This window comes from Heterodontus francisci, chromosome 29 (genome assembly GCF_036365525.1).
Source record: "Heterodontus francisci isolate sHetFra1 chromosome 29, sHetFra1.hap1, whole genome shotgun sequence".
Taxonomy (NCBI): Eukaryota; Metazoa; Chordata; class Chondrichthyes; order Heterodontiformes; family Heterodontidae; genus Heterodontus; species Heterodontus francisci.
Window position 1 is genome coordinate 62,135,147 of NC_090399.1, and position 13,522 is coordinate 62,148,668.

Here is a 13,522-nt window from a genome sequence, read left to right on the forward strand (position 1 = left end):
GACGTGGACCTCGCTGCCCACAAGGGTGGTGGAAGTGGAGACAATCATTGATTTCAAAAGGAAATTGAAGGAAATAAACTTGCAGGGCTATGGGGGAGTGGGACTGACTGGTTTGCTCCATGGAGAGCTGGCATGGATTCGATGGGCCAAATGGCCTCCTGTGCATCACTCTCTAACTAACAGGAGCAGAGGTAGGCCATTCGGCCCCTCAAGCCTGCTCCGTCATTCAATAAGTTCACGGCTGATCGAATTGTGGCCTGAACTTCACTTTCCTGCTGCAAACTCCACACCCCCCACCACCCATAACCCTTCACTCCCTCGTAGATCAAAAATCTGTCTAATTCAGCCTTGAATATATTCAGTGACTCAGCTTCCACTGCTCTTTGGGGAAGAGAATTCCAAAGATTAACAACCCTCTGACAGAAGAAATTCCTCCTCACATTACATTCCTACATGAAAACAGTGTCTCCATTTCAAAACTACTTCATTGGCTATAAAGTGCTTTGAGATGTTCTATTGTTGTGAATGGAGACATGAAAGTCTTTCTTTTTCTTTACATGTAAATGTCAAACACTCCCAGGTGAGGTCTGGGCAATGTTTATACGAGTTAAACTCGGCTCAAATCAAAGGCCAAGCCTGATGGCAGATGGTGAAATGCTCCCAGTATCTGGTTACACTCTCACCTCAGCAAAATCCTGGACTAATGGGATTCTCAGTAAAGATCCTCACCTTTCCAGTTATTGTTGATGATTCCTGTTTTCTCCCGTCTCCAACACCGAGGCTCTTGGTTCCAGCAGAACTGCTCTGGGGATCCAGTGACATTTCTCCAATCCCAGTTAGTGTGGCAATGATTCAACTTCTCTCTCTCTCTCCACCTTCCTGAGATATTCCACACGCCAAGAAACTATCAATAGAAAAATGATTCATATTAATCCCAGAACCTGTAACTGGAATACAATGGGACTGTTTTTATAATTATGACTGTATTTAATGGCAATTTATTTGTAATTAATGAATTGGCTTGAATTTATAACTTTTGTTATGAAGTTGGTCTTTTCTGTCCTTTGTCCTGTTTATCAGGACTGAACTCACTCCAGTGTCAGGTGTCACACCAGCTCCTCCCACACCGACATCCCAGTGATGGGGCGTAACCAGGGGCAGGAACCTGTCAGAAGCCAATCACACAGCAATAATGTCACAAAGCAGCCAGAGCCCCTCCCACTCGAGGTGTCACAGGATCACATGACCAGTCTCTGCTCCTGGTGTGCAATGTCACTGGACATGAACATCAATCAGTCCCGTCTCCAACCCCACTCCCATCATAGAATGGTTGCAGCACAGAAGGAGGCCATTCGGTCTGTCATGTCCATGCCAGCTCTCTGCAAGAACAACTCAGCTGGTTCCATTCCACTGCCCTGTCCCCATAGCTCTGCATTTTTTTCCTCTTCAGGTTCTTATCCAATTCCCTTTTGAAAGTCCTGACTGTACCTGCCACCACCACTCTCAGGCAGTGAATTCCACTTCCTAACCACTCGAAGTGCAAAATAAGTTTTCCCTCAACTCGCAGTTGGTTCTTTTGCCAGGGTCTTCTTCTTCTCTTCCACCAACAGGAACAGTTTCTCTCTATCTACTCTGCCAAGACCTCTCATGATCTTGAACACCACATCAAATCTCCTCTCAACCTTCTCTCCCACAAGGAGAACAGCCCCAGCTTCTCCAATCTATCCACGTAACTGAATTCCTTTACCCCGAAAACCATTTTTGTAAATCTTTTCTGCACCCTCTTCCTAAAGTGCGGTGCCCAGAATTGGACATAATACTCCAGTTGAGGCCGAACCAGTATTTTATAAAGGTTCATCGTAACATCCTTGCCTTTGTACTCCATGCCTCTATTTAGAAAGCCCAGGTCCCATATGTTTTTGAACCCCTTTCTCAATCTGTACTTGTCATCATCAACCATTTATGCACATCTACCCCCAGATCTCTCTGTTCCTGCACCCTCCTTAGAATTGTATCATTTATTTTATATTGCCTCTCCCTATTCTTCCTAAAAACATATACCACTTCACAAAATCACAGAATCACCAAATTGTTCGAGTGCAGAGGAGGCCATTCGGCCTATCGTGTCTGCACCGGCTCTCTGAATGAGTAATTAACCTAATACCATTCCCCTGCCTTCTCCCCGTAACCCTGTACATTCTTTCTTTTCAGTTAACAGTCTAATTCCCTTCTGAATGCCTCAATTGAATCTGCTTCCACCATTCTCTCAGGCAGTGCATTCCAGATCCTAACCATTCGCTGTGTGAAAATGTTTTTCCTCATGTCACTTTTGCTTCTTTTACCAATTACTTTAAATTTGTGCCCTCTCATTCTCCAATCTTTCATGAGTGGGAACAGTTTTTTCCTACCCACTCTGTCCAGACCCCTCATGATTTTGAATACTTCTATCAAATCACCTCTCAGCCTTCACTTCTCCATGGAAAACAGTCCCAACGTCTCCAATCTGTCTGCATACCTGAAGTTCCTCATCCCTGGAACCATTCTCCTGAATCTTTTCTGTACTTTCTCCAAAGCTTAATATATTTCCGAAAGTGCAGCGCCCAGAATTGGACACAATACTCCAGCTGAGGACAAACTAGTGTCTTTCACAAGTTTACCATAACCTCCTTGCTCTTGTACTCTATGCCCCTATTAATAAAGCCCAGGATACTGTATGCTTTATTTCCCACTCTTTCAACACCTTCAATAACTTATGCACATATATACCGAGGTCCCTCTGCTCTTTATGATCAGCCATGATCATACTGAATGCCGGTGCAGGTTCGAAGGGCCGAATGGCCTACTCCTATTTTTCTATGTTTCTGTATTCTCTCTCCATGTTCTTCCTACCAAAATGAATCACTTTACATCTCTCTGCATTGAACTTCATCTGCTACTTGCCTGACCATTCCACCAACTTGTCTTTGTCCTTTTCAAGTTCTACACTATCCTCTTCACAGTTCACAATTTTTCCAAGTTTTGTATCATCTGCAACTACTGAAATTGTGTCCTGTACACCAAGGTCTAGGTCATTAATAATGATCAGGAAGAGCAAGGGTCCCAACACTGACCCCTGAGGAACTCCATTACAAATCTTCCTCCAGTCCAAAGAACAGGCATTAACCACTAAATCTGTTTCCTGTCACTCAGCCAATTTTGTATCCATGTTGCTACTGTCCCTTTTATTCCATTAGCTATAATTTTACTGACAAGTCTGCTGTGTGGTACTGTATCAAATGCCTTCAGTCTTCTCTGTATGAAATGTCATCTGCCACATGCCTGCCCATTCCACCAGCCTGTCTATGTCCTCTTGAAGTCTATCACAGTCCTCAAAGTTCACAATGCTTCCAATTTTTGTGTCATTTGCAAATTTTAAAATTATGCCTTGCACACCCAAGTCTCGGTCATTAATATATATCATGAATTATAGAGTGATATGGCACTGGAGATGTCCATTCAGCCCATCGTGTCTGTGCTGGCTCTTTGAAAGAACTTTCCAATCAGTTATACACACCTGTTATTTCCACGTTGGCTGCAATTTTTTCAACTTTAATTATTCGTCCAATTCCCTTTTGACAGTTATTATTGAATCTGCTTCCACCACCTCTTCAGACAGAACATTCCAGATCATAATAATTCACTGTGTAAATTACCATTTCCTCATGTTCCTTCTTGTTATTTTGCTAATTACCTTCAATGTGTGTCCTCTGGTTCCTGACATTCCTGCCATCAGAAACGATTTCTCCTTATTTACTCTTTCAAAACCATTCATGATTGTGAACAACTCTATCAAATATTCCCTTAACCTTCTCTGCTACAATGAAAACCACCCCAGTTTCTCTAATCTTTCCACATAACTAGGATTATATTGGATACACAGCACAGAAACAGGCCATTCGGCCCAGCCAGTCTATGCCAGCGGTTATGCTCCATTCGAGCCTGTTCCTGTCTTTCCTCATGTAAATCTATCATCATTATCCTCTATTCCCTTCTCCCTCCTATGATTCCCATTAAATGCATCTACAGTATTTGCTTCAACCTCTCCCTGTGGTAGCGAGTTCCACATTCTCACCACTCTCTGGGCAAAAAAGTTTCTTCTGAATTCCCTATTGGATTTCTTGGTGACGATATTATATTGATGGCCTCGAGTGATGTTCTTACTCACAAGAGGAAACATTCTCTCTGGATCCACTGTATCACAACCTTCCATCATTTTAAAGACCTCTATTAGGCCACCCCTCAACCTCCCTTTTTGCAAAAGAAAAGAGACCCAGTCTGTTCATCCTTTCCTGACATGTTTACCCACACATGAAAATAAGGAAATGGCAGATTTGGTGAATAATTACTTTATGTCAGTCTTCACAGTGGAGGAAGATGATAATGTACCTGACATTCCAGGGAAACTGATGTTGAATCAGGGACTGGGAGTCACTTAAGTAAATGAGTGTACCGAAGGCTCGAGTTCCTGATCATCTGGATCTCTGGCAGCAGGTCGTCCATCTTCAATGTGTGTGATGGGTGTGACAGGAGAGGGGCATTCTGATCAGTCAGGAACTCCCAGACTAACTGAAAGAGAGAGAGGCTGCAATCAGAAACACACAATGAGGGATATCCAATTAGAGTGCACTGAGCCCCACAGAGCACAGGAAGATCCCAGGCTCCATTCCCAGCCTGTGCTATGTGACATGCTCAAAGCTGGGGTGGTACCGAAGCCCAGACACAGGAAGATCCCAGGCGCTATCCCCACCACCGCCCCCCCCCCCCCCCCCCGTGCTGAGTGATCTGACTCCAGGGGGTTTGAACAGTTGCTGCAGCTCCTTCACTGGCAGGACTGGGGATCTGCAGCGTGACATGTTTACATCGGAATCTGCCATTGGCAACCCTGAGCTGGGGATTTACAACCGGGCGAGGCGGGGATTCCCGGCCCTAAACTCCTTCCCTCTTCTGGTGCCTCGTAGCTGGGTCATGAGCCTGGCCAAGGCTGGGGGACTGAAATCGCCACCAAAACACAGACAGCCGCTGCCGCTCTGCCCAGTGTGTGATCAGTCCGCGAACAATCCCCACCCTTGAGCCAAGCTGGAGGCCAATCAGGGTGGACGTTCAGAGACCGGCACGACCTCAACCAATGGGAAGGGATAATAATATGAGCGACATCTCCTGCAACCATTCGGATTGTCGGGTTGAGTGCGTGACAGCTCCATGATCCAATCGAAATGCAGTCTTTCTGTCTCCGCCAAAACAAGCGGCGCTTCAAAACCTGACCAATCACAGCGCGGCTTTGCTCAGCTCAGTTCCGAAGAAGGGTCACTGACCCGAAACGTTAACTCTGCTTCTCTTTCCACAGATGCTGCCAGACCTGCTGAGTGAACCCAGCATTTCTTGTTTTTGTTTGCTCAGCTCAGCACCGCCTCTCAATGTGTGTGACCGACAGCTCGTTAAACCAATCAGTAAGCTGTACTGCTGCATACTACCCAATCAAAGAACAGCGTTGCTGTTCAATTCCTGCAGCGTTACTCCCGTCCAGAGTCAATGCATCACACTTGGCTGAACGTCATTACGTCATGCCGCTCTGACGATCTTTCCCGAACTGTTTGCTGCAGATGCTGGAGGCGGGGCAAAGCTCCTTAAAGCGAGTCTGCACAGAGAATTGCTGTTGTGCAACCATATTTCACTGTTGTCAATTGAAGCGCGAGCTGAACTGCGGGAAATCAGTGAATGAGAGGAGATACACCCGGGTACAAAGGGAGGTGAAGGAAATGGGGGAAGGAAGGATGTGAGGTAGAGAGATGGTGGATTGGAGAAGCAATTCCAGAGTTTAGGGCTGAGGCAGCGGAAGGTTAAAATCAGGGATGTTCAAGAGAGCAGAATTCGAGAGGCAGAGATACCTCAGAGGGTTGAGGGGGTGGAGGAGATTACAGAGATAGGGAGGGGCGAGGTCATGGAGTGATTTGAAAACAAGGATGAAAATTTTAAAGGATTTGGAAACACTAAACCCAGCCACTCGAACTCGAGAATGGAGCAGATTCCATTCCTTTTTCAGTACAAACATCTTCTTTTCCCCAATTAGCCTCACAGCTCCAGCGACCCGGGTTCGGTTCAGGTACTGCCTGTGCGGAGTTTGCAAGTTCGCCCTGTGACTGCGTGGGTTTCTTCCGAGTGCTCCGGTTTCCTCCCACATGCCAAAGACTTGTGGGTTGATAGGTAAATTGTCCATTGTAAAAATTGCCCCCAGTGTAAGTAGGTGGTCGGAGAGTTGAGGGATGGTGGGGATGTGAGAGGGAAAATGGGATGAATGTAGGATTAATGTAAATGGCTGGTTGATGGCCAGTGCGGACTCGGTGGGCCGAAGGGCCTCTTTCAGTTCTGTATCTCTCTCTGACTCTATCTATAAGACATCGCTTGACCGGGAGATAATTTTTTTTTAAAATTCATTCATGTGATCTGGGCGTCGCTGGCCAGGCCAGCATTTATTGCTCATCCCTAATTGCCCTTGAGAAGGTGGTGATGAGCTGCCTTCTTGAACCGCTGCAGTCCATGTGGGGTAGGTACACCCACAGTGCTGTTAGGAAGGGAGTTCCAGGATTTTGACCCAGCAACAGTGAAGCAACGGCGATATAGTTCCAAGTCAGGATGGCGTGTGACTTGGAGGGGAACTTGCAGGTGGTGGTGTTCCCATGTATTTGCTGCCCTTGTCCTTCTAGTTGGTAGAGGTCACGGGTTTGGATGGTACTGTCTAAGTAGCCTTGGCGTTTTTCTGCAGTGCATCTTGTAGATGGTACGCACTCCTGCCACTGTGCGTCGGCGGTGGAGGGAGTGAATGTTTGTGGATGGGGTGCCAATCAAGCAGGCTGCTCTGTCCTGGATGGTGTCGAGCTTCTTGAGTGTTGTTGGAGCAGGCTTTGAGGAGTCAGGAGGTGAGTTACTTGCCGCAGGATTCCTAGTCTCTGACCTGCTCTTGTAGCCACAGTATTTATATAGCTACTCCAGTTCAGCTTCTGGCCAATGGTAGCCCTTAGGATGCCAATAGTGGGGGATTCAGCGATGGTAATGCCATTGAATGTCAAGGGGAGATGGTTAGATTCTCTCTTGTTGGAGATGGTCATTGCCTAGCACTTGTGTGGCGCGAATGTTACTTGTCACTTATCAGCCCAAGCCTGGATATTGTCCAAGTCATGCTCCATTTCTACACCAACTGCTTCAGTATCTGAGGAGTCGCGAATGGTGCTGAACAGTGTGCAATCATCAGCGAACATCCCCACTTCTGACCTTATGATTGAAGGAAGGTCATTGATGAAGCAGCTGAAGATGGTTGGGCATAGGACACTACCCTGAGCAACTCCTGCACTGAAGTCCTGGAGCTCCTATGATTGACCTCCAACAACCACAACCATCTTCCTTTGCGCTATATATGACTCCAACCAGCGGTGGGTTTCCCCCCTGATTCCCATTGACTTCAGTTTTGCTCGGGCTCCTTGATGCCATACTCGGTCAAATGCTGCCTTGATGTCAAGGGCAGTCACTCTCACCTCACCTCTTGAGTTCCGCTCTTTTGTCCATGTTTGAACGAAGGCTGTAATGAGGTCAGGAGCTGAGTGGCCCTGGCGGAACCCAAGCTGAGTGTCACTGAGCAAGTTATTGCTAAGCAAGTGCCGCTTGATGGCACTGTTGATGACACCTTCCATCACTTTACTGATGATTGAGAAGAGGCTAATGGGGCGGTAGTTGGCCGGGTTGGATTTGTCCTGATTTTTGTGTACAGGACATACCTGGGCAATTTTCCACATTGCAGGGTAGATGCCAGTGTTGTAGCTGCACTGGAACAGCTTGGCTAGGGACGCGGCAAGTTCAGAAGCACAGGTCTTCCGTACTATTGCCGGAATATTGTCAGGGCCCATTGCTTTTGCAGTATCCAGTGCCTTCAGTCGTTTCTTGATATCATGCGGAGTGAATCGAATTGGCTGAAGTCTGCATCCGTGATGCTGGGGACTTCAAGAGGAGGCCGAGATGGATCATCAACTCGGCACTTCTGGCTGAAGACTGTTGCAAATGCTTCAGCCTTATCTTTCGCACTGATGTGCTGGGCTCCTCCATCATTGAGGATGGGGATATTTGTGGAGCCACCTCTCCAGTTAGTTGTTTAATTGTCCACCACCATTCACGACTGGATGTGGCAGGACTGCAGAGCTTAGATCTGATCTTTTGGTTATGGGATCACTTAGCTCTGTCCATCGCATGCTGCTTACGCAGTTTGGCACGCAGATAGTCCTGTGTTGTAGCTTCACCAGGTTGACACCTCATTTTGAGGTATGCCTGGTGCTGCTCCTGGCATGCTCTCCTGCACTCTTCATTGAACCAGGGTTGGTCTCCTGGCTTGATGGTAATGGTAGCGTGGGGGATATACTGGGCCATGAGGTTACAGATTGTAGTTGAGTACAATTCTGCTGCTGATGGCCCACTGCGCCTCATGGATGTCCATTTTTGCATTGCTACATCTGTTTGAAATCCATCCCATTTAGCACGGTGGTAGTGCCACACAACACGATGGAGGGTATCCTCAATGTGAAGCCGGGACTTCGTCTCCACAACGACTGTGCGGTGGTCACTCCACCCAATCCTGTCACGGACAGATGCATCTGTGGCAGGCACATTGGTGAGGACGAGGTCAAGTATGTTTTTCCCTCTTGTTGGTTCCTTCACCACCTGCCGTACACCCAGTCTAGCAGATATGTCCTTTAGGACTCGTCCAGCTCAGTCATTAGTGGTGCTACCGAGCCACTCTTGGTGATGGACATTGAAGTCCCCCACCCAGAGTACATTCTGTGTCCTTGCCACCCTCAGTGCTTCCTCAAAGTGCTGTTCAACATGGAGGAGTACTGAGTCATCAGCTGAGGGAGGGCGGTAGGTGGTAATCAGCAGGAGGTTTCCTTGTCCATGTTTGACCTGATGTCATGAGACTTCATGGGGTTTGGAGTCAATGTTGAGGACTCCCAGGGCAACTCCCACCCTACTGTATACCACTGTGCCACCACCTCTGCTGGGTCTGTCCTGCCGGTGGAGCAGGACATATCTGGGGATGGTGATGGCAGTGTCTGGGACATTGTCTGTTCAGTATGATTCCGTGAGTATGACTGTGTCAGGCTGTTGCTTGACTAGTCTGTGGGACAGCTCTCCCAACTTTGGCACAAGCCCCCAGATGTTAGTAAGGAGGACTTTGCAGGGTCGACAGGGCTGGGTTTGCCATTGTCGTTTCCGGTGCCTAGGTCAATGCCGGGTGATCCGTCCGGTTTCATTCCTTTTTATTGACTTCGTAGCGGTTATATACAACTGATTGGCTTGCTAGGCCATTTCAGAGGGCATGTAAGAGTTAACCACATTGCTGTGGGTCTGGAGTCACCTGTAGGCCAGACCAGGTAAGGACAGCAGATTTCCTTCCCTGAAGGACATTAATGAACCAGATGGGTTTTAAGCCCCATTAATGACAGCAGTTATCACTGGTCAGACATGATCATCACATTGGAAATCCACCAGCAACTGTGTCCGGAGGGCTGGAATCTGTCATTGTTGCCCCATCCTCTCCCAATCCTGCTGGAGGTGCTGCAGTGCAGGGTTTATTCCCAGTTGCTACAGCTATCAAACACCACACCCACAGCGCTGCTGCTGGGTGGTTGTAACTGTGTCAGAAAAACTAGTTGAAGCTCGTCACGGAAATCCTAGGGGGCTTCGCCCAGAGCTCTGCAGTGAATGGGTTGTGTGCGCCTATAAAGGTTCACTGGCCGATTGGTGAAAGCCATCGACCTTTCATTGGGATTGTGCTTTGCTCATGTGCACACACCTAACATGTCAATATCGTTAATGACTAAGGCACACAAAATCTCCCTGGCACGGTAAACTCAATGAGTGTCCTTCCTCATCACAGTAGGATCGACAGTGACCCTCACTCTCAGGTCAAGAGTACCCCAAAAAATCTCTGAGTAAACCCAGCCAAAAGTTTCGATGCTGGTGTTCGTTTTGATGGGACGGTCACTCGTCTTAATGGTCCTTAACTCTCTAGACAAGGCCTCAGCCTCCTCCCCGGTTGGACACGTAGCTTGAGTAAAGTCGTCTGAGAAAACAATTGCCGTCCCTGGGAATGACTGTTTTCCAGTGTGGGTCCACATTAACGGGCCGCACTCTCTGCGATGGGATCTCTGGATACATCCCGTCAGTATTATCTTCCTAGCTGGGCTGTCCCCGGTCTGTTAATCATATTAACAGTATTAAAATAGTGTTAAGAGCTTAATAATGTGACGGGACTGAATTAACAGTGCGTTGTTGCCGCCAGTGTGCATCTGAGGTCACTCAATTTTTCTGCTAACTTCTGCTGTTCTAATGCATGCTGGTACGTTTCTTTGATAAAAAGTTAATTTGACTGTTCTTTTTCTTCCTGGAGCTTGTCATCTCTCAAATATCCACGCTATGCGCACAAATGGGCCACATATTGCAATGGATGCTTCCTCTTTTTGAGTTACACTTGCCCAGATTAATCTCTTCTTGACCCAATCAACTGCTTTCTTGTTCAAGCCCCCTTCGGACTTGCAAGAAATGAGACCAAATCACGGGCTGACAGCTTCTCTAACTCCCTGCCCCTGGCACATTAACCACAATTATCTATACACAGTCCCTGATCACTTCACTAATCACACAAAGGTGATCGGTCACGTGCCATTGGAATCCACTTACATGGAATAAACATTAAAAATAAAGAAAATAATCTTCTCAATTCTGGCTGGCTTGCCATTTGTTATAAATTGAGTGAGGGAGACAGTTAACCATTTATCCCCTTTTCCCAAATTCTCAAATGACTCGAGGTGATAACCTTTAATGGCAACTACTTGCCCAATGTGGCAGGTTGACTGCAATTGTTCAGTGCAGTGCATATCTGTTGTAATCAGGGACTAAGAACTAAGTATTTAATTTCTGTTTTACAATACGAATTTTTAGTGGTTTAGGGGAAGGGCTAACATGGCATTGATGGAATAGGTAATATCAGACCAGATATTTCCTGTTTGTTCAGAGGTCTCTCTGATAGCCATTCAAAGGACAAGTGTCTCTGCATACTGGGGAAGAATGCTTTTGAAACCATCTTTTGATAACTCCTCCTGGCAACAGTAGAGGGTAACCACACTGAATCACAACATTGCAGAATTATTACAGCGCAGAAGGAGGCCATTCTATCCATCGTGTCTACACCAGCTTTCCGAATGAACAACTCACTGAGTGTCATTCCCCAGCATTCTCCCCAAAACCTTGCACATTTTTCCTTTTCATATAGCAGTCTAATTCCCTTTTGAATGTCTCAATTGAACATCCCTCCACCACAGTCTCAGGCAGTGTTTTCCAGACCATAACCATTCGCTACATGAAGAAGATTTTACTCATGTTGCTTTTCCTTCTTTTACGAATTACTTCAAATCAGCGTCCTCTCGTTCTCATTCCGTTCATGAGTGGGAACAGTTTCTCCCTATTGACTCTGTCCAGAACCCTCATGATTATGAATACCTCTATCAAATCTCCCCTCAGTCTTCTTTTCTCAAAGGAAAACAGCATAGCAGCCGGATCATCCATCTTCAGCCAGAAGTGCCAAGTGGATGATCCAGTTCAGCCTCCTGAGGTTCCCAGGATCACAGATGCCATACTTAGCCAATCAGATTCACTCCATTTGATATCAAGAAGCGTTTGAAAGCACTGAATACTGCAAAGGCTATGGGCCATGACAATATTCCGGAAATAGCACTGAAGACTTGTTTTGCAGAACTAGCTGTGCTCCTAGCCAAGCTGTTCCAGTACAGCTTTCACACTGGTATCTACTCGGCAATGTGGAATATTGCCAACTATGTCCTGTACACAGAAAGCAGGACAAATCCAACCTGGCCAATTGCCACTCTATCAGTCTACTTTCAATCATCAGCATGAAGATGGAAGGGATCAGTGACAGTGCCATCAAGCAGCACTTGTTCAACAATAACCTGCTTACTGACGCTCAGTTTGGGTTCTGCCAGGGCCACACAGCTCCTGACATCATTACAGCCTTTGTCCAAATTGGACAAAGGAGCTGAACTCCAGAGGTGAGGTGAGAGTGACTGCCCTTGACATCAAGGCAGCATTAAACTGAGTATGGTAGCAAGGTGCCCGGGCAAAACTGGAGTCAATAGGAATCAGGGGAAACATTCTCTACCGTTTGGAGTCATACCTAGCACAAAGGAAAATGGTTGTGGTTGTTAGAGGTCAATCATCTCAGTCACAGGACATCAGTGAAGGAGTTCCTCAGGGTAGTGGCCAAGCTCCAAAATCTTCAGCTGCTTCATCAATGACATTCCCACCATCATAAGGTCATAAGTGGGGATTTTTGTTGACGATTGCACAATGTTCTGCACCATTCACGACTCCTCAGATACTGAAGCAGCCCGTGTCCAGGTGCAGCAAGACTTGAGCTGATAAGTGCCAAGTAACATATGTGGCACAAACGTGCCAGGCAATGACCATCTCCAACAAGCGAGAATATAACCCTTTGATGTGACATTACCATTGCTGAATCCCCTGTCAACATCCTGTGGTGAGCATTGACCAGAAAGTGAACTATGGCTACAAGAACAGATCAGAGGCTGGGAATTCTGGGGTGAGTAACTCATCTTCTGTCTCCACAAAGCCTGTCTACCATCTAAAGACACACGTCAGGAGTGTGATGGAATATTTTCCACTTGCTTGGATGCGTGTAGCTCCTAAAACACCATCCAGGGCAAAGCAGCCTGCTTGATTGGCACCTCATCCAGCACCTTCAGCATTCACTCCTTCACTACTGATGCATAGTTGCAGCAGTGTGTACCATCTACCAGATGCACTGCAGCAACTGACCAATGTTCCTTCTACAGCACCTTCCAAATGCATGACTTTGATCACCTAGAAGGACAAAGGCGGCAGGTGCATGGGAACACCACCACCTGCGAGTTCCCCTGCAAGTCACACACTATCCTGACTTGGAACTATATCACCGTTCCTTCACTGTCGTCAGGTCAAAGTCCTGGAACTCCTAACAGCACTGTGGGTACATTCTGAGGACTGCAGCTGTTTAAGAATGCAGCTCACCACCAACACTTCAAGGGCAATTAAGGATGGGCAATAAATGCTGGCCTAGCCAACACCGCCCACATCCAATGACCTAATAAAAAGAAACTTCTCCAATCTATCTTCACAACTGAACTTCCTCATCCCTGGTAGCATTCTGGTGATTTTTTTTCTCTAATCTCTCCAAATGCTTAAACATCTTTCCTGAAGTGTGACACCCAGAACTGGATGCAATACTCCAGCTGAGGCTGAACTAGCGTCTGATACGATTTCAGCGTGTTTCGCACGTGGTAGGAGGAACCATCCACAAATATATCCAGGGCGCTCTCGATGGTTCTTTCATGACAGGATGTGAATCAAAGTTAAGAGGCAGTGGACACTT

The 13,522-nt window shown here is 46.8% G+C and overlaps 1 long non-coding RNA gene across 1 annotated transcript; it reads right to left on the reverse strand.

The window, feature by feature from the left end:
• Window positions 1-729: 729 nt before the first annotated feature.
• On the reverse strand, window positions 730-4,734 carry LOC137346050 (uncharacterized). Its single transcript, XR_010968645.1, has 2 exons — window positions 4,426-4,734; window positions 730-904 (listed from the first exon to the last, which is right to left on the reverse strand). It is a non-coding gene; the product is annotated as an uncharacterized lncRNA (long non-coding RNA).
• Window positions 4,735-13,522: the final 8,788 nt, after the last annotated feature.